Source organism: Haemaphysalis longicornis, unplaced genomic scaffold (assembly GCF_048455015.1).
Source record: "Haemaphysalis longicornis isolate Haplotype H1 unplaced genomic scaffold, Haemaphysalis longicornis Haplotype H1 scaffold_10, whole genome shotgun sequence".
Taxonomy (NCBI): Eukaryota; Metazoa; Arthropoda; class Arachnida; order Ixodida; family Ixodidae; genus Haemaphysalis; species Haemaphysalis longicornis.
The window spans coordinates 106,414,410-106,436,235 of record NW_027526204.1 but is presented as its reverse complement, the minus strand read 5'-3'; the positions used below and the strand labels follow the sequence as shown (position 1 = coordinate 106,436,235).

Here is a 21,826-nt window from a genome sequence, read left to right as displayed (position 1 = left end):
ACCCGTCGCTTTTCAGGCCTGCTCCAGCGAAAGATGGTTCCACGGCTCCGCGTCCCAGAAAGAGAATTGCCGTCCAACCACAGGCTCGTCGCTATCGTGCGTCAACGTCCTCCTGACTCCGAAGGAGGCTGAGGAACCCCGGTCGTCGCACGGCCACGATCTCGAGCGATGCTGCTCAGAAAGCGTGGCTGCGGCGACGCGTGTTCGCATCAGGCGTGCACGCGCAACTTCGGGAACACCACGTCGATGTTGCCGAAAGCCGCTCGCAGAACGCGCTCCAGGGAGGAACGCGCGTCGTGTGTACGAGTCGCGCGCTTGTTCATCAGGCGTACATCCGGCGCCGACGGGGACCGACGAACCCCGCGGAGTTTGTAGCGTACGCGTTTTGGAAGACGCGGCACGTTCCCAGCGGCGCCATACTACACCCCGATGCCGGCTGTACTATCATTAGGGCAGACGTGGCGATGCGCCGCCGGGTTTGGGACGTGCGCGCCGCGGCAGTCAGCCCGCTGATTGGCCCATTATGGGAGGCGAGGAAAGTAATTGGGATTAATGTAGGCGGACTTTTTATTCTTCTTCATTTGTCGATGCGTCTTCTGTGCCGGGTGACTTGGCGGCCGAGCAGGGCGACGTCAGCATCGCGTGATAAGCGGCGGTTGCGACGTCGTGTTGTGGCAACGACAGCTCGCGCCCGGAGGGTCGCTAGCTCGTCGTGCTGTGGGGGGGGGGGGGGGGGGGGGGGGGGCGATTCTGACACGAATGGCGCGTGATTACGAATTGCGAGTACGGGAAAATGTAGGGCCGTGTACACCCACCCAGAGGCGTGTGGGGCTGAGGGGGTTAATGACGCTTTGGTGTCCGTGATACGTTCCTCTGTGCACGGCATACGTGATTGTAGCTGTTTTGTATCGATGCAGAAACCAGGTGTCCTAACTCTGAACCCCGCACACCTCACCGCCTCTCCCCTGTCCCCTACAACTGGAAAGAAAATGGAGAAAACTCGTAGGGCATGGCGCTGGAAAGCATTTCGTAGCTAATGATAGATTTAATCTAATCAGCACGTACGTACTCGTCGGCCGACGAGGGATACCTCAGTGTACAGGGCTATCGACTGCACGCCGTCATCTCGCCGCCAACAGTTTTTGTGTGGATGGAGTTAGACGCGTGCTCAATGTAAAGTAAAACGCGACAAACAATAAGTAAATACTAATCGCACAGCACCACCGGGAATAAATTCTAGTGACCCAAAATAGCCTCGTACAACGCCACAGCTACGCTTCGGTAAAACGTGGTATTGGGCTAGTTGGTATCTAGACATCACGGAACATAGAGCGCTGAACTTTACACGATGACCACAGCATAAAAGAAAAAAGGACACACGAAACGGAGGATGTGCTACTAGTGACTGTGAAAAGTTTAATGAACAAGACAGTTGCTTGTAGCGCATCTTCCGTTTCGTGTGTCGTTTTTTTTTCTTTTATGCTGTGGTCGTCGTGTAAAGTTCAGCGCTCTATGTTCCATGATGTCCGCTTCGGTAACGCCTTAATAGTTCTATGTTACATGCAACAAAAAAAAAAAAACACGTTTGGTTGTTGCGGAAAAGCGCCAATTACTTTAATGCAAAGCGTTTGTTGCGTACTAATCCAGGTTTTTCTGCCCTACGCCTGGAATCGTGTACCACCGGGTATTGGAGTGTCAGCAAACCCCCAACAACATCCCCCGCTCACCACTCCCCCTCTTCAGATGGCTCGTCTGAACCTGAACCTTGGATCCCACCAAGACCTGGTTACTACACGTCCTGGACGACAAACCGCAACTTGAATACTCCAGACATGGAATGCCTTCCACCGAGCGACCACTGTCACATGAGTAGTTAAGCTCATAAATAAAAACTCTCTCTCTCCCTCTCCTCCTATCTCTCCCTCTCTCTCTCCTGTTTCAATGGCCCGTAAAATGATTTATTGATCGTAGGGTTCAACGCTCCGACGTAACGCAGGCAATGAGGCGCGACGCAATGCAGGGCTCCGGATTAATTTTGACCTCCTAGGGATCATTAACGTGCGCCGAAATCTCGTATACGCGTGCATTTTTGCTTTTCGCCTCCATGAGAAACGCGGCCGCCACGGCCAGGAATCGAACCCGTGACCTCGTGCTCAGCAGCGCAACGCGTAAGCCACTGGTCCGTAAAGTGGGCACCACCGCACAATTAGTATTGTGACGGTGAAGCAGACCGTGTCAATGCAAACCATACGTTCGTACCGCAGGATGTGTTTTCTTGACGCGAACTTCGACTTTGCGAAACGACTTCGTTTTGACTTTGCGAAACGCGTCCGGGGACGCGAATGAAATTGTCGTCTTGTCGTGCCTCACTTAGCTTGTTACCCTGCAGCAAACAAAAAGGCTATGCGGTTCAAAGTAAGCAGTTAACTAATATTGAGTTACAAATTCTATTACTGCTGAACGCGTTTCCTGATGAGCGAATTTCACTAGCAATAGGCGCCCTCTCTCAGACCTTAATTTTTTAATCAGATTTTTTTTCTCTCTTCAGAGTGAAAACGAACTAATTCTTCCGTCAGACCCCGACGCCACTCAGCCTCCCACCAGAATGCCATTCCTCAAGGCCACTCGAGGTCATCTAGATGAGCGCATAATAAGCAAGCGCCCCCGTACAGCGCGTGGCACATACCGAGTCGCGAATAGCAGGGTACACTGCCCAGCAAGCGGCAAGCGCGGGAACCTTGAACTAAGGAAGTCGTAAAGATTGCGCCCCCGAACACAACAGGCCGGTATTCGCGTTCGGCTACCCGCGGCGCTCAAGGTCGTGCCTGGGCCCTGACATTGGTCACGCCTACTGCGAGGTACGTGGCGGTCGAACAATGCCGAAAGGGACCTTGCCCTTGACTAATTACTGCTATACCAACACGAAGTAGGCGTTGACAACCGTTGACAACCGACAGACAACCGATTTTTGTGGAGTAAATGCACTCTAGCCCAAATGCAAGAGAGCAACTTGAACAGAATCGCTTGTTCTGATAGCGCTCTAGAACGTTTGAAAGCGTAATTTTTTAGATCTACAGGCCATACGCATGCTTCCAAAACAAATGCTACCAACAGCGAGCCGTGCGGCAAGATACTTTTAACCATGCGTGAGACGAAAAGAGGTATTTAAAAATTTGTCTCTAAAACAATAATACGATGCCGTCTTTCCTATTCCTTTGTGTGATTTTCTGAGTCACGCATTGAAACCAACGGAGTTGTTAGTGTCACGTTTAGCCCCTGCATGGCACTACGTTTCAGATTTCATATAGATTATTGCCAAATTAAAATTCTTTCCACCAAGCTATTCAGAAATCACTTGTGGTTACCGCGCCATCTTTCATGTGAGGTAGAGGGCACGTACTCCACAAAAGCCGTTTTTTTTTGTCGATTTAGTTTAGGTTGCCATGGGAAACAAAGGTAGGGTCATTCGAAAGGCGAAATTTCCGAATCGTATGCGAATATTCGATTTTTAAAACGAACTGGCCCCGAATATTGAATTACATAACGCATGCTCATAAGCGGTCTTTTTAATCGAATGTGAATTTTTCATTTTAAAAACTGGCTTCGAATATAGAGTCGGATAACGAACATTTATTTCGGTCAAACACATTAGTGTTGTTCGAAAGGCGAATTTTCGAGTCAAGTGCGAATATTACATTCTAAAAGAAAACTGGCGTCGAATATCGAATTTGATAACGAATGCTTATAAGCGAAATTTTCGGATCAAATGTGAATAATAGACAAAAAAAAACGAATATTTATTTAACAATAACATGGTAGGGGTGTTCGAAATCAGAAATTTTCGGTTCTACAAGGAAACTGTCTTCGAATGCCAAATTACAAAACCAACGTTTATAAACGACACTTTCTAAGCTAATGTGAACATTCACTATCGAGAACTGGCTTCGAATATCGAATTAGATAACCAATGTTTATTCCAAGAACTGGTTTCGAATATCAAATCGAGTAGCGAATGTTTATTTGACTACAACATGGTAGGGGTGTTCGAAAGGCGAAATCATCATCATCATCACCACCAGCCTATCTACGTCCACTTCAGGGCAAAGGCCTCTCCCATTAATCTCCAATTAGCCCGGTCCTGTGCTGACTGCGACCAATTTAGCCCCGCAAACTTCTTGATCTCATCTGCCCATCTAACTTTCTGCCGCCCCCTGCCACGCTTGCCTTCTCTAGGGATCCACTCTGTTACCCTTAATGACCAACGGCTATCTTGCCTTCACATTACGTGCCCTGCCCACGTCCATTTCTTCTTCTTAATTTCTACGAATACGTCCTTAACACGCGTTTGTTCCCTGACCCACTCCGCTCTCTTCTTGTCCCCTAATGTTACACCTGGTATCATCTTCCGTTCCATTGCTTGCTGAATCATCCTCAGTTTAGGTTGAACCCTCTTAGTGAGCCTCTAAGTTTCTGCCCCGTAGGTGAGTACCGGTAAAATGCAGCTGTCATACCGAAAGACGAAATGTACGAATCTAATTCGAATATTCGACTTTATAAAGAAACTGGCTTCGAATATCGAATCGATGCTTCTGTTGCCCCTCCATCGTACTGTCCATGCGTTGTTTCCGTATGTCTGAAACGTGCCAACGAACCACATTCCTGCAATGATATATACATCGAAATTTCCGGTACAGAGAAGGAACAGCTCCACCTTACAGGCCCTAGAATTTACCCCTCTCCCCTTCACTTGAGAGCCACAATATTAACACGAAAATGTTTTATTCCGGGGCACACAAACATTTGAGTGACGTCATATCCGTCACGGAAGTGACGCCAGTACAACGAAGCAAGCGGCCTGTAAAGGGTGCACCCCTGCACATAGGGTCTTCTTGCGGGGAAGCAACCTTTAGTACTAAAGACCACGTTATACTTAGGGTTGTTCGTTTTACGGTTTTATATTTTAACACAAAAGTGTTTAACGCTGGGATACACCAAGATTTCACCGACGTCATATCCGTCGCGGAAATGACGCCAGTGCACCTTTGCAGAAGCGACCCGCCAGCAGGACGTCGCTGGCCAAGCACACCCACAATACAGCCGCCGACCCGCAAATCATGCTCAGCTGCAGATTTCGCTGCACATTTCACTTTCGTGTTTTACCGATTCCTATGACAGCGGAATCAACCACAATTTTTTCAGTTGAGCCTGATGATCAGTGGGCAAGTGCTTGTGCATAAAGTAGCATCGAAAGCACTTGAACTCCCGCATGCCTCCGTCTCTTATTTCGTGCTTGAAAGTACGAGGCGTCATGTAGCGCGGAAATTCGTCCAAATTCCTCCCCTATTCGCGTTCTCTCTTTGATTGCCATCTCTAACGCCACCCAGCTGGAGTTCACAGGTTCCGTTCTACCGCATGACGCGCGTCTGGCACAGCGCCCGGAAGCAAAACAGTCAACGCGGGTACGTGATCCTTCCGGTCACGCTTGAACTGACAGGCGCCATCTGCCGAGCCAGCCGATTTCGCAGCTGTGTTCAGCACAGCAGAGCGCGCGCCCGAGAACCATAGGGCCTCCACCAAAATGGCGGAATCCAAACGGCTCTGTGTCCGGCGAATGACACGACTTGGGGCGAACGTTCCGCCCCGATGGTAACAGCAGTCCCGGACGTACATTTCCGCACGCGCTGAGTGGAACGGGACTCGAGCGGTGGTGTCTCAACGTCACCGGCGTTTCCCCCATTGGTTATTTTAAGTCTAAAAAGCGGTCGAAGTCGGCATTGGCGTCAACCTGAATGGTACCAAAATGGACGCCGCTGTGAAGAGGAAGTGAGACCAAAAAAAAAAAAAAAAAAAGCGAAGAACGAGACACAACCATGATGTAGAAATAAAGAAGTATTTGATAATAGCTAGGCTACCACCTTCAGACATGAATTTTTTGCGCTACGCGCCCTGACGTCTTTTTGATTCGCGGCCAACCAGACAAGCTGGGACGGGCTATTTTGCCGTCAGCTGGTGACGCGGCCGCACTGTGCTCCGTTATATCGGCGGTGATGGTGGCGAAGCAACTCTCAAAACCTCTTCTTCCTTGCGAGTGCCGTCAGCTGTGAAACAACCGCGGTTCCGCTGACAGAACGGAATGACATCGGGTGTTCGGGAAGGAAAGGAACGGAAACCCCTTGGCAGTGGCCCGTTTTCTCCCTTCCCAAGTTGTTTTAGGAGGGAAAGGGTAGCACTGCTAATTGTGGAGGGAGCTCGAGCAGAAACGCCGGCTCTGTCGTTTGTGAGCACTGTGGCGTCTCTCCTGAACCCATGAACTTTCTAACACCCCCCCCCTCAACAAAAGTACAAACTTCCGGCCACGGCATCTCTCTGCACACGGGTGTTTACTTTCCACCCCTTCCGCAATGCATCCGGGTACACAATGTTTTTCTCTGCATCCGGGTACACATAAACGAATGTCGCTTTCTTTGCCGTCTTGCGTCACCTTCTCGCTTTGGAAAATGCGGGTGTTTTTTTTTTTCGTCTCCTTTCGTTCGGCGAAACTTAATTATAAAACTGAAGTTGAAAGAGTGAAAACTTCAGCTATATAGTTTATTACGTCGATCCCTATACGGTCCCAGATGTGTGCCTTATCTCTGCCTGCAGCATTTGTATCTTTTCTTTTTTGTTGTTTTTTCGTCAATGCTATATTAAAGGCGAACTCAAATGCTGGACGAGATATATATATCGAGCGTTTCAAGAAATGCGTAGCCACCTACCCATAGCTTCGGTTCTGAACGAACTGTAACGCTAACACTTTTTCGCTCGCGAAAGAAGTGAGCGCCGAATCAATGCGAACACCAACGGAGCTTCCTATTATTTACTTGTTTCTTCGCGTATCCTCTCTTTTGAGTTCTGACCCGAGTGGCTCTCGCCGCCCCTTTAAAATGCCCAAGAAAACATCACAAGCCTTTCTGTCAGGCCCGCAAAAAAAAAAAAAAAATCCAGGCCACCTCCACTAACGTGGAACCTGGGCAGGGGCGTAGCACGCAGTGTATAAGTGTATTCTTGGCGCCTTGGAGTTTTTGCCCACGGAGATGAAACCGTTGAGGGGTAGAGCTATACAGCTTTGCTGTAAAACGCTCTTGTCTTTGAAGCAGGAAACTCTCTAGCGTGAGATGCAAACGAGTGTCCCGGTGTTTTTTTTTTTTTTTTTAGCACGCTTTACGTTCTAGCGCGAGACGTAGTGCCCCGGTGTTTTAGTACAGTGACTACATGAGACGCTAATTATGATGACGACAGGAGACGCCAACAGCCCCAGCCCCTAAGAAGCTTCGGTCCATAGAGAAATACGAATCAAACGCACCCTGCCAACACGACGCAGCCGCAATCTGCGAGTATTATGATAGCAATGACGGTTAATCCAGTGATGGAGTGAACGACCCTTTCGCGGGGTGAAGCGATGCGCCTGCATCAACCCGCTTCGAACCATTTCCATTTCCCTATACCGCCTTTCCAGAGGCGCATTATATGTACTACCGCGTCCAAGATCGCTAGACTTCGCTAATCCGGCATCGTAAGACTTCCCCGGAGATGGTCACGCTCGCTATTATTTATGAAGGCTTACCAGGCTGAGATGCATAGCTGTTATATATGGTATATGTGCCAGCGCTCCCACCCCTTGCTGTCTTTTCTCCTACGCCACTTTTTGGCTTTACTTCAACGTAACCTCAGTGCGCAGACAGAAGACGCCTTTGTTCTGGCTCTGTCGACGCGACGATGCATCCGAAGAGCGAGCGCCGGCTTGTTTCCTCCCTGCGCTGTATCGCGGTGCTGTGCGTGACCGCAAATCACGCAGCAAGGAGATTTTCGATCATGACATTAATGCGCCCCACCAATGCGCTGTATACGCCCCCAGTCAGAAATAGAGCAAGAGGGCAAGAGAGAGAGAGAGAGAGAGAGAAAGTGATGAAGAGAAAGAGAAACAGATAGAAAGAGAAACAGATGGAGATAAAGAGATGGAGAGAAAGAGAGAACGAGAAAGAGAAATATATAGAAAGAGATAGAGAGAAAGAGATAGAGAGAAGGACATAACGATAGAGAGAAAGAAATAGAGAAAGAAGGGGAGAGAGATGGGGAAGAGAGATGTAGAGAGAAAGAGATAGATAGATAGATAGATAGATAGATAGATAGATAGATAGATAGATAGATAGATAGATAGATAGATAGATAGACAGATAGACAGACAGATAGACAGAGAGAGAGAGAGAGAGAGAGGGAGAGAGAGAGAGAGAGAGAGAGAGAGAGAGAGAGAGAGAGAGAGAGAGAGAGAGAGAGAGAGAGAGAGAGAGAGAGAGAGAGAGAGAGAGAGAGAGAGAGAGAGAGAGAGAGAGAGAGAGAGAGAGACCCCACACCCTTCTTTTTCAACTTTTTACTTTTTTAGAAATTTTGCAGAAAGTTGTCAAAGCTTCCAGAACGTTGTCAACCAACACGTCCAGTACCTAGATTATGGGATCGCAAAGTTCCTCAGCCAAAAATTAGATTTTTTTCCGGTCTTGGCGTTCTTCGACTGCTGAAATAAAGTCGTTTCAGTGGTGTAGAGGCTATTTTCCGGCTTTCCTTCAATCGCAGCAATGGACACATTCGATGGCCACTTTAAAAAAGGAAGCCAGGCGTTCTGCTACTGAGCACGAGGTCGCGGGTTCGATTCCCGGCCGCTGTACGAGATTTCGGCGCACGGTAAAGATAACCTGGTGGTCAAGATTAATCCGGAGCCCTCCACTACAGCGCGCCTCATCGCCTGCGTTGCGCCGGCGAGTTAAACCCCACAATCAATCAATCAAAAGGAAGCCACAAAATCAAAGCACATACGGAATGCGTATCTGCTGCGACGAGCAAATCACGCAGTGCCGCTCCGTGCTGGCGATAACTGTAGCTTTCGCAGTGCTTGCAGACGCCAGGGAAAGTGTGAGAGCGTTTATCGGAAATGTTGCAGGTTCTCTTTAGAGAGAGAGAGAGAGAGAGAGAGAGAGAGAGAGAGAGAGAGAGAGAGAGAGAGAGAGAGAGAGAGAGAGAGAGAGAGAGAGAGAGAGAGAGAGAGCACATTCCACGGATTCCGATCGCTCAAGCTGCGGAGAAGACGCCTGGCCGTGGACGTCACACCACATGGCTCGCATTCGCCACGAACGGGGTAAGGAGGCCTCATCTGGAAGTTTACGAGGGTACGAAAAAAAAGAAAAAAGAAATAACATGGCATTTTTCTTTTCCTTACCCATTCAACCCGCCCTCATTCCAGAAAGATAATTCGGGGAGGGGGGGGGGGGTGATAATGGGTGGGGGGGGGTCATCCTCAAGCTTGCACACATTAAGCCTCTTGGCGTGCGTCGTGTTATATACGGAGTGAACAGTGGAATTCCTGGCGGCCGCTAATACCCGTAATTTCGCCGAACCTTCTTCACCTCCGCACATCAGTCTGTGGCGACAAACTTGGCACACGCCCCGCCAGTTTGTGACGTGTAACGATAGTGATCCGACGCAGAGATGTCAAGAAAGCGTCACGATGAATGACCAGACTAAAAACTAGCAAAGAAAGGTGGATAGCAATACGGGATTACACGTTATTTTACTTTGGAGACAAGTTGTGCCGTACGGGTGCCTTCTCATTTTTTTTCCTTCGTTTTCTGGTACACTGGAAGGACGGATAGTGTACAGTACGTTGATCTGGCCGGAAGCCTATAAAGCACGCCGCGTTAGACCCTAGCGGCGTATATGAATTAGTGACCGCCTTTGAAGTGCTCCAGCTGCGCGCCAGACGCGCGCGTGTTTGCGTGACACACACACGAGTGGCGAGCACAATCACGTGATGCCAACCGCGAGACACTCACTTAGACACGCTCAGAATGTTGTTTTCACTCGGTCGGAGCGCATTCCGAGGATTCCGCCCAGAGAGAGAGAGAAAAAAAGATTGCTGAGGGGATACAAACTACGTATCTGCGCCCTCGTTCCCGCATCGTAACTCCACACATCACGCGCGCGCGCACACACACACACCCGTTCTTATTTTTTTATTTCGACGTCGTTTTTTTTTTTTTTATCTCGACGTCGTACTACAGTTCCGCGCCGATCCGGTTCAGAGACGATGTTTTGGTTTCCGGAAACACCCTCTGAGAGGGGACGCAGAGCAAGAGGTCGAGATACGACGGAATGCCTCGCGGAAAATGATTCATGAGTGACGGAGGCCCGAGGGCCGGGGCGGTTGCACTATGTCAACCGTGGCGCATTCCTCGGCGTTTGTGTCTCGTCTTGTAGACGCGCGTGCTTGCTTCTTGTGTAACGAGTACACAACCGAATTTAACATCAAAGAAGAGTGGATACAGGACATGATATTGTACGCGTAGGTCGATGACCGAATCGCGCAAGACCCTCATCCCTTGCCCGGCTGGAGTAGAAATAATACGGACGAACGGAAACGGCCACTCAAGTCAAAGACGACTACGCTATATAATCATTCATGAGTAGGCGCGATTGGAAAAATACGAACGTGCGAAGGAGGCCGGGAGCGGGCTATGTGTATCTCACCAATTGCATGGTTGGTCACGGCGTTGGGCGTCAGTTGTGTGGGCTTGTTTCTACGGGAATCTCTGTAGTTAACACATGCGAGAATTTCAGGGGGGAAAATGGTAAATTACGATAATAATGACAAAAAGAGGAGCAGCTCAGAGCAGCTGTCCATTTTACGGAGGGCCAAATCCGCCGTGATACGGACAGCCCCGTGCTTGTCTGCCGGAAAATAAAACTGTAGTCCTTCCGATCCAGAGGAATTTCAAATCGCAAATTATAAGCAGTTGTGTTTTGTCTGTTGTTCTTGTTGACACTGCGCCCCGGCCAATACGCTCGTAAGGTGTGAAACTGAAATTCGAAGCGCATTCATCATTTGCTTCGCAATACTATTTCCATTTGCGCTTTGAATTTTTCGCTGTCCAATAATGTGAGCAGGTCTGATTGTCAGTCTATTTGTTGGCGAGTACGAATCCTTTCCATGAAGAATTCCTTCCCTTCAATTGGGACTCCCGTTTCTATCCAAGATGTTGGCTTTGTTCCCATACAGCTGCGTACTAAGCGAAAGCCAGCTTTCCGGCAAAAAACCAGGCTGCGTTTGTTAGACACACATTTAAACAGTAACCTACAACCCGTTCGTGCGGTTGCATCTCTACCTGAGCCACCTCTGTATAGTCTGATACTGTTTTAACACCGAAGTGTTTTACTCCAGGATACACAAAGATTTCACTGACGTCATATCCGTCACGGAAGTGACGCCAGCACAACGGAGCAAGTGGCCTGTAAAGGGTGCACCCCTGCAAACAGGGTCTTCTTGCGGGGAAGCAACCTTAAGTACTAAAGAGTACAATATACTTGGAGTTGTTAGTTTTCGGGTTATATATTTTTAACACGAAAGTGTTTTATGCCGGTATATACCAAGATTTCACTGACGTCATATCCATCGCGGAAATGACGTCAGTACACCTTTGCAGAAGCGACCCGCCAGTAGGACGTCACTCGCTAAGCACACCCACAAGACAGCCGCTGACCCGCAAACCTTGCTCAGCTGCAGTTTCACTTCACATTTCACTTTGGTGTTTTACCGATTCCTATAACGAAGGGATCAACCACAGTTTTTTTTTAGTGTAAAGAGGCAACGCTTACCAACCCCCATTCCAGCGCGCCCAGTACATGACATGAATGGCTGACCAAACCAAGTTATTTTGACCTATTCGGACCGTAAAACAATCACGTACAGACACGGGCACAAAACTATCTTACATTTGGGGCCAGGATCCGTGTGCAACGTCAGGAATCGAACGTTCACAGAGCAGTGTGGTTTCAAAAAAAAAAAAAAAGCGAAGTGCAGTCGCTACATACAGAGTGTGTGTGTGTGTATCGCAAGCCCCGAAGTATTCACAGAAACAACGCCATAGGCTACTGACAACACCCTCACCCTCCCAGATGTCCAGAAAATGAGAAATGCACGTAGTGCGCAAAATAACTGCCCCCATCCAAATTAATCGCCCCCTGCACCCTATAATCTAGTTAATAATACAACTAGACCGATCCTAACTATAACCACGTCAACACCCCTTCAATCTTCGGTGGCTCTGGCGAAGCAGCTTCTGCCCGGAACGGGTGGGACGAGTGTCTGTAAAGGATGAGGGTACGGCTGCGTAGGCCGAGAACACAGCCAGAGAAGAAGATTGGTGTTACCCTAATCATAACAAGGTCCTGTCCCTAATTGCCGGCCCCTCGCGAGCCATGCGCGGCCGCGTCCATATGGCCCCCGGCGAACCGACAGAGTTTTGGGGGTCCGCGACAGCGGCGGCTTTTGAAGGGGAGAAGGCGCAGCGTAAACAGACGAGAGAGAAACGAGAACGACGCTGAAGCCGAAACAGATCGCAGTTGCCGCTGCAGCAGCCGGCGAGCAAGGAGAGAAATGCGTCAACATTTTCTGAGACTTGTGCGAAACTGACAGGCTCACCGGAATGGTCATTGCGCAAGAGAGGGTGGCGGAGGGGGGAAAACTTCACAAATAGTTGGAAGCACTAGCAAGCCGTTGTAACATTACCGTTATGCGGGGAAAAAAAACAGCGCTTGGGGATGGCAAGGAGAGTGCCATTCGGTTTGGTACGTTTAAAATTGCTCCTCGTTAATGCGACCGCTTCGCTTAATATGACAAATACGAAGAACTGCGGGCGAGCGTGGAGCAGGAAAGATGTGCAGGATAGCCTGGCAGTCGGCAATTATCTTTATTGGGTTAATATTGTTTCGAAAGGACCGCTATGAGACCGAGTATCTGAAAAAGAAAATCTGTGGTAGTAAAGTGATTGTTTCCCCCCACTCTCTTGCGAACTTTCGATAATTGGAAACTCCTGTTCCATGTACGCCCGGAATAGACACCGGGTGTCAACACAGGCGCGAAAGAAATGGCGACGGAACGCTGTGTAGAACAACGCAACGAACCACAAAGGAGTTCACGACGGAAGACAGGCCACTCAAGTCCGTTTTCTTCGTCCATCCCTGCTACAATCTACGCGTTGCAAGAACGGACCCGAACGGATGGGGTTCTGTCACTCGAACTTTTACGGAACGGATGGCGACCGGATGGCGACCGGGAAGCTGCTTTTGCGGATGGCGACCGGGAAGCTGCATGTCGCCATCCTTGAATTAGCGCACCGGGTCGCTGTAATTGCCCACAAACTTCTTTTTTTGCTTCCTTTCTGCCAGTAGAAGTCATTTTCAGCCGTAAAGATGACGTAATCCTGCTGCCAGAGCAATGCCCTTATCGTTGCAGTGAGGAATTCTATACAATCACAACCATGGCTTACAGGAAGCACTACAATAAGCAACAGGTTTCAGGCTACCCAAAGAATCGTCCTCCCGCAGCGCATGAAGAACTACAAAATCGAAAAATAGCGGCCAAACACCAAGCCCGAACCGCATTCTTTTCATTCTCCCCCCCCCCCCCCCCCTACGCCTTTTCAAGGTCATTCGAACCTAAGAGTGTTCGCTAATGCGGCTACAAAGGTCCAACCGTCTCTCTTCCGTCCTCCATTCGGTCCAAGAAGAACCAGCGACAGTCTGGTACAACGTGGTCGCTGATCAAAAGATACATTGTGCCCTTATCAGACACGCCGAGTGGAGCTCAAAAGAATCGCCGCGCACTCGGAGGGGAACCGCAGAGAGGGCGACGGAGAGGGGGGAGAAATGCGCGGAGCGGGACTTTCTCCGAAGGGAAGGATCGTCTGGCATGTGGACGCCACTTGTGCCTCCAAAGCAAAAGGCAGTAAAATGTAGTAAGCTAAAAATCAGCGAAAACTATAAAGGAGTGGAGGGGTGGAGAGGGGGGACGAGAAACTCTCTTCTTCCATTCCAAGGGTGTTAAAAAGGATAGATTAACCTAACAAAGCTTGGGCTGCGAACCCAACAACAGAGTCTAAAAAGTTGAGGGGCGTACCGCAAGGGCCGACGCTACTCCCTCTGCTATTCCTGCCACGCGGACGCGCGAGGACATTCCTTCCCAGGGGGGATTCGGCAGCGCACATGAGGGTTGGGTGACACTAGCGGTGGTGGAAATGGCTGAGCGCAATTTTCTGGCCCTTCGGAGGGGTACTAAGGACAAGGAGAGTTGGGGGGGGGGCAACGAACGCCGGGCTGCTGAACGAGGAGGGAGAAGGAGAAGAGAGAAAGTTTGAGACGCTGTCGTGGAATGGGGTGGCTGCCCTGAAGTCGTGATGCGCTGTCGAGACGGGAGGGATGGAGCCCTCTTTGACAAGTGCAGAAGTCGTGTGAATTCGGTCAAGGTGGCCGTCATCGGGTGGCTCCATTTCTCTTTCTCTTGACTTTCCTTCTATATCCGCTGTGACTGGTTTAACGGTTTCTTAAAAATGTGTTCATTTTAATTTGTGCGTTCGGCAAACTTTTATTTTCCCTTTCCTTGCTTTTTTTTTTTCAAATCGTCGTTTGCTATTACGGCCCCCCAAAAGGCAGAGCTCAAACCAAAAGTTGAAACATTTTAAACCAAGAAAATAGAGATCACTGATACAAAAAAAATAGGGGATTCCTTGCTCTATTGCCAATAAGTATGCTGGTAGCGTCCTGGCTAATGTTTAATTTTCTCTTGTTTTACACCGTGTTTATTGAACTATGCATTCCCGTATGCGCGATGTGTGAGATATAACACTCGGCGGCAGCAAAGTTTGGCAAGCCTAACTTCACTATTGTATCCTCTTGTAGAAAAATGTGCGCGGTTGCTTAGTAAGCCTCAGTTAACAAACCATGGTGTTTTCTTGAAGGATGATAAAATGCAATATTACTTCAGTTGTAGTGAGCGAGTGAGTGAGCGTGCGAGTGAGTGAGTGAGTGAGTGAGTGAGTGAGTGAGTGAGTGAGTGAGTGAGTGAGTGAGTGAGTGAGTGAGTGAGTGAGTGAACGAGCGAGTGAGTGAACGAGTGAGTGAGTGAGTGAGTGAGTGAGTGAGTGAGTGAGTGAGTGAGTGAGTGAGTGAGTGAGTGAACGGATGAGTGAACCAGTGAGTGAGCGAGTGAGTGAGTGAGTGAGTGAGTGAGTGAGTGAGTGAGTGAGTGAGTGAGTGAGTGAGTGAGTGAGCGAGCGAGCGAACGCAGCTCCGTTTTCGGACCCTCCCTAACACAAGCAGTGGCGTTTGTTTCGTCCCCCTATATTTATAAGAATTTTCTCGTTCATTTTGCCATCCAAACACGACAGCTAGCGTTCTTTTATATCCCACAGCTTCGCTTACATTCCCACAGTTTCTTCGCAACTTTTACGCTTGATTTATTTTTGTTTCTTCCACGGCAATCGATTTTTCCGTCGGGTCCTTTTCTCACGATCGTTTGCCCCACCGGTTTTCAGGGTTAGCGGGTCGACCTCCCGCTGGTTCCACCAGCGAAAGAAAACTACGAAAAGAGAAAACGCGTGTTTGTTGCTGTTCGCCGCCCTCTCCTAGATCTACGGCGGCCAACTATAGAAAGAGGCCCGCAGCATCACGACTTCACTTACTGCAGTTCGTCTATATGGAACGCACACACACGCACACAGAAAGCCTAGCGAACCAAGGAGAAACACCCCCTCAAAGGTCTCACCCTTTCCCCCACACTCTTCATCTTCAAAGCAGTCTCGGCTGCGCTCAGAGGAGCACACGTACCTGCCACGGCTTGATGGATCGCTATTCACAGAGCGCCGCTTGCTCGCACAGTCAAACAAAGACAGCTGACTGGACGGCCGTTGAAGACGCATCTTCGAGCCACGCTCGAAGGCATCGAAGGATCATAGCAGGCACCGTCGAGTTTCGCCACACGCCTACCAGCCTCGGGGAAAGCCCCGCTCCCCCTTTATCGTCTTGAGGCGAATATGCTAACTTGACCATATATTCGACCAAGTAGGAAGAACAGTTCATAGATGCTGCGTTTGGATTAGGGAAGCAGGTAACGAATTGCGCATCGATGGTAAGAGAGTTTGGGAGAGTTGCGCGCCCTGCTAACAATCCTGGGGGGTGTTGTTGACCGGGGCTTGTCGTCGCGAAGAGGAAAAAAGGCTCGTCATGATGTGCGCGCGACAGAGCGAGACGGGCATTCGCACCGCTCGGGGAAGAAGAGAGCGTTGTCCTGGCGCCGGAGGCGTGCGGTAGTGTGTGAATGAAGCGCGGTCCGAGGAGAGCGTTAGGCTTAGCACGGGGCCTTAGCGTTGGCCCAGAAAGGCTTGACCGTCCGCTCCAATATGGCGGGCGCCCTTGCCCGTGCGTGTGCAGTGACCGTGAAGGAGGAGCGGTGGCCGTGGGTCTTAACTCGCGAGCTGGATTGGTTGCTTTACAGTATTAGGGCAGCGTGACAAACATTAATATTTTAAACGCCTAAGCAAGAAATGTTGACTCAACTAATAAACCCGTCCACTGTTCGGCAACGCCTGACGTGTCACACTTTTGGCCGCATAAAAATACGCTATTATAAAGGCCCTATTGCCTTCTATCTTACTATGGAGATAACTCCACATTATTGTCCTTAAAAATGTATTTTCAGTAACGCATTCGTGTATAATTGGGAAGCCGTCCTTAAAGCGGCTCAGTGTCTTATGGTCTTATGGAGGCATTTGATAAGCAGCCCGAGAGGCTACAACTTCGATCTTTCGATATAAAACGGCGTATATTGCCTTTTATTATACGTCTGCTTAGCAATGCATTTGTGTATGACGGTGAAGCCGGCTTTACTGGCGCTGTGTGGCCGTTATGCCGGTGAACTTGTAAAGGAATTAAGAAACGAAAAACGAGCGACCACTTTCCGCGCAAGTAATGAGCACAATTAAATGGATCATTCTCTCTGTCGTCATATTTTATCACCCGATTTATCTATGGAATTGGGACAGCATTATGAAGTGCGGTCGATTTTTCGTAAAAAGGGGCTGCTAGTTGGGGGGGGCAGGCAATATGTAGGCCACAAGTTGTCTGCGACTGCCGAGCTCAGAACGGATAGACGTCTTTATAAAACCAACGCATACTTGGACAATTCTTTCTCGCAGAAATTTGGTTTCATGAATTCACGCGCCCTTCGGCAAGTGCAAAGAAAACCTCGTCTAATTTAGAAATAAGTCATGCGTATCCAGATTAATTCTGCAGCCCCATAATCACGTTTGAATGGACCTTTATAACCCTTTTGCAGCGGCCGCCCGAGCTACACTTGGGTGATAATAGAACAGGTCCCTTTGTTTTTTCGCCTGCCCTGCGCAGTTGAGGAAGCCGTCCCAGGCCCCACGCACGGTTATTGGGGCAGATAAATTTTTCAATGGCAGCTGTAGCGCCTACCTGTCGGCCGCTTTCAGGGCTGAGAAAACGGAGCTCACCTAGCTGGCTCGTCCTTCGCAACAGGCTAATCCCATTTGGCGCCGTTTTGTTTACATTTTGCCCCCTGATAATGGCGGATCGGTCGCTGGGGGCGAGAGTATAGCGCATTCGCAGAGCGCTACTGGAAAAAAAATTAGCAGTGGCTTAGCTCGGCTATGCCAGGATATATGTAGCGTGAGCTAACGTTCAGCAATCCAGTCCAGTCCAGTCCAATCCAGTCAAGTAACTGCTCCTCGCGCATGCGCAGCACGGCTCTCCAGGAGCCACGCGAAACGGCTATCAAGCGGCTCCGGCGCAGCGTCAGACTTGGCTACTGCGCAACGGAGGCGCACAGCTGGGCACGCGCCGGCGTCAGTGCGTCTGCCGTGGCTATGACGTCACTCGTCTGAAATGCGCAGACAGGCGAATGTCCACCCAACTCTCTACACATCCATACTCCAATTGTATTGGATTTCCAATCCAATTTAATCCAATTCAATCCAAATCCAATACAATGCTACTCGCGCAGCATGGCCCTTCAGGGTCCACGCGAAGCTTCTCAACCTCGGCCAGTGTAGCTTACGCTACAAAAGGTGCATTCTTAGGTGTATACGCGTCGACAATCCTCCATGGCGCCCACGGAGCAGTCACTCTTAGGTGGACAGTTCAGGCGCCTGCCGCCACGGTGGCTACACGATGACCTTGAGAAACAGGGTCCCACGACCTCGTCTGACACCAACTTGATAAGACAGCACGCCCACTACACCCCCTACGAGAGTGGCTAAACACGGCTTATCTGACCGCTTGCGCTCTAAGGACATAGTAACGTCAACAAGGACTCCTCGGAACAATAACTATTCACTAAGACTGTCCTAAAGGGGCCGCGGAGACGAAATGGAATTTTGGTTCGTTAAAAAGACTGATTTGCCCCGATAGTAACTGTACAAATTGTATAGCGAACTTGAAAGGAGTAATGAGGAAAATAAAGAACACAGATGAAGCTGCGGAGACTCCGCAGCCACTTTCCGGAGGTTTCTCTATGACGTCACAAAATCTTGTTTGTGCGATTGGCCGCCGCCGAGCAGAGCTAAGAAACGTGACTGGAAGATTGTGGAACAACCTATAGTTCCGTTTGATCACGTCACTTGAAGGCTAACAAGCAATTAGCATACCGATAACTATGTTTTTAGTGCTGGCCCATATTACGTCACTCCTTCCCATGTTACGTCAGCGTGGCGCGAAATTCGAAAGTCTTTCCACATTTCTTGCGTTTTTTTGAACACGAAAGTGTGTTATTCCGGGATTCACGAAGATTTTGCTTACGTCAAATCCGTCCCGGAAGTGACGCCAGTACAACGAAGCAAGCGGCCTGCGAAGGGTGCACCCCTGCACACAGGGTCTTCTTGCGGGGAAGCAACCTTTAGTACTAAAGAGTACGTTATATTTAGTGTTGATCGTTTTCGGGTTTTATAACACAAAAGTGTTTTATGCCGGTATACATCAAAATTTCACTGACGTCATACTCGTGACGGAAATGACGCCAGTACACCTTTGCTGAAGCAACCAGCCAGCAGGACGTCGCTCGCCAAACACACGCACAAGACAGCCCCCGCCCGACCTAAGGTCCCTGTAGCCCGACCCCCAAATCACGTTGAGCTGCAGATTTCACTGCACATTTCACTTTCGTGTTTTACCGTTTCCTATGACAGTGGAATCAACCACAGTTTTTTTGTTAAAAAAACTTCTTTCGTGGCTGGACTGGAGCTGAGTGAGTAACCAAAGGCTAGTTCTTTAAAAATCCAACAAAGCCGCATTTTGTCTTCACGGCCGCTTTAACTAGTGGGCGTTGTTTTCCAGTCACATCCCAAGCCGGTGAACACTCACCGGTGTGTCACATTGCAAGGCGCCGTTCGCAGAGTGGGCGGGGGCGGAGCCAGCGGTCGGTTTGTGCGTCCCGTCAAGGCCAAGCGCGCGATATCGTTTCTGCGACGTGACTCATGTCCCCGCGCTGTTCCACTCCCGGGAACGACATTCAGGGCGCTGTGTGTGCTGCACAGCCGCCGACGAACCACTCGGCTGCTCTAAAACGCGGCCTCTCCGATTTCGTCGCCTTGTCGGAGAGTCAAATCTGCGGTAGGAGTTGGATGATGTCCGCGTCACCGCCGGGCTGCGTACACGAGATATCGGTGCGACGCCAAGCATACCATTCCCTCCTCCGCTCAAACATACGAGCCGCTATTGTACGCAGGGCGTCCGTGTCGAGGCGACGCGTCTCTTTTGCCGACAACCTGAAGAGTCCGTTTACAATTATTCCAGGTGTCTCGGTTACTGACGAACGTCCCGTGGGAAAGCGGAGAGGGGTAAAAAGGCAGTGCAACCAGCGCCGCTTGATAACAAGACCTGACGGACGAGTCGAAGTCAGCGAAGACGTCATCATTCGGATCCCGCTTGTTCTGACTGGCGGAGACCAAGCAAAACGTGACTGATAGTGGAGGGAGGTGTAGTGAACGTCAGAGTTGGACGAATATGGGTGGGAAGTGTTTGAAAGCCTCCGGGCATTTTGATCTGGATGGAGTTGAGGACGAACAAGATAGACAATGAGAAGGGAGAGTCGAGTCGAACGTCATGGGCTGGTGTGGAGTATAATCCTTGTGTACGATGGTCTTCCGGCGTTCGTCTTACGCAGCCTGTTGTCAAGCAACTGTCGCGACAAAACGAAGGTTGTTTGTTTTTGTTATCTTCTTTTATCGCTAGTCGTCACCGACTCGTCGTTCACACGCTGCTTCGAGACGTTCCCATAGTCCGGTGTACTGAGTCACGTCATTTAACAAGACCCTAAAATATGCTAAAAAAAATCGCTACCCAGGAGCCCTGTCATCGTCGCGAAGTGTATCGTAGTATAACTGGTCGCGGAGACGCACCGTAGCGAAGTTCTAATGCATGTACTTTTTTTTTCTGCCATTTAAAACAACTACTTGCGATCATTCCAGCTCTGCTTTTCTAGTGATCTAGAAAGCGATGACAAACTTAGGCGCAGTTTCCCATCATGGCATAACCAACCTGGATTTAACCCGCAACATTCTGTTACGTAAGGAAGAGTGACATTGCGGGGGTACCGATAAGCTGCAAAACGTGCTACTCAGTTGCACAAATGTATGGTCAGCAGTTCCGACGATGAAGTGCTGGGGAATTACTGTCCGCACGTTGCGTGCCCTGTGGTATGACACCGCGCATTGTAACGTCGCACTTGTAACACTTTCACCGTTCGTATGGCCAAGTGACTTCCTCCCAGTCGCCCCCTTCCTTCTACCAACTTGGGCTTAAAGTTCCTTCTCTCTCTCCCTCTCTCTCTCGGGAGTCCCACTGCATCTGTAACAGGCAGACGATCGTTCGCGGCTAGTGCATCCCTACAGTCGCCCCCGCGTCCTAGAGGAGACGAGAGAAAGTTCAGTGCACAGCACACGGACGAACGGAGTCCCAGCCCCGTAGCATCAGGCATTTAAACACACGCACGACGTAAGAGGACATTCACCGGAAACAGAACCGGGAGAGGACAAGACACACGCAAAGCTACAAACGCCGACTTCCGGTTGCCGCTTGGCTGGACCTGGCTAATGGAACCGTGCGCCGCCCCCTCCTTTCCCGCATGCCCCGCTCCGCTCACTTCAGCACACTCTCGCTCGTTCACTGTGCTCTTGCGCGCATTGGGGAACCCCTGTCCAAGCACACTTTATACGCAACTTTCTCCTAAATAATGGGACAGGAGGAGCGGGTAGAGAGGGGGCTGAAGCCGTGGCGTGGAGAGGGGGCCACACTTGTCCCCGGCTCCAGCTCCAGTCGACGCAGCGGAGTCTTCTCCGGCGCGTCGAAAAGCGTTCCGCAAGTGTGGCGGGGACAGGGCAGTTGAGGCGCCGGGGGCCCGCGCATTCGCCTCGGGGGACGCCGTGTCATCAGGCCGCATGCTCGCTTCTCTTTTCCAGATCCGCCTCGAGAAGGCAGGTCTCCCCCCACTGCCTCCCTTTCTCGATGGGCGGCTAATGTGCGTGGTTCTCGGAAACTCGCCGTCGTTTTTGAGAAAGGAAGGGACGGAGGATGAGGCCAGTGTCCTTTGGTTCGTCCCCGTCCCCAGGTGCTCGCCACCGAGTTTCACGTGGCGTTGGTTTCACTCACAAGATCATTCCGCGTGTGCACTTCAAAGAGACTGGGACGGAGGACCGCACGCCCACGAGTGCTGTGCAGGCCGTTCACATTCACGCCGTAGAGAAAGTTTCGGCGGTTGTTCACTTTCTGATTTTTCTTTTCTTTTCCGGAGTGACTGACCAATGATGGTGGCACGGTGCCCCAGATGCGAATGAGATGAAAGTTTGAGGTGTGAGATCTCGCGCCAAAGCAGTGACGATCGTTATTAAAGGTCCGACCAGCCAACTAGACCCAAACAATCGTGTCGGCGGTTTTCGAATTCTCAGCGATT

At 50.1% G+C, this 21,826-nt stretch overlaps 1 protein-coding gene across 1 annotated transcript in view; it reads right to left on the bottom strand.

The window, feature by feature from the left end:
- Positions 1-21,826, bottom strand: part of LOC144159055 (caveolin-1-like) — a 90,949-nt gene that overhangs the window by 58,542 nt on the left and 10,581 nt on the right. The window lies entirely within an intron of this gene.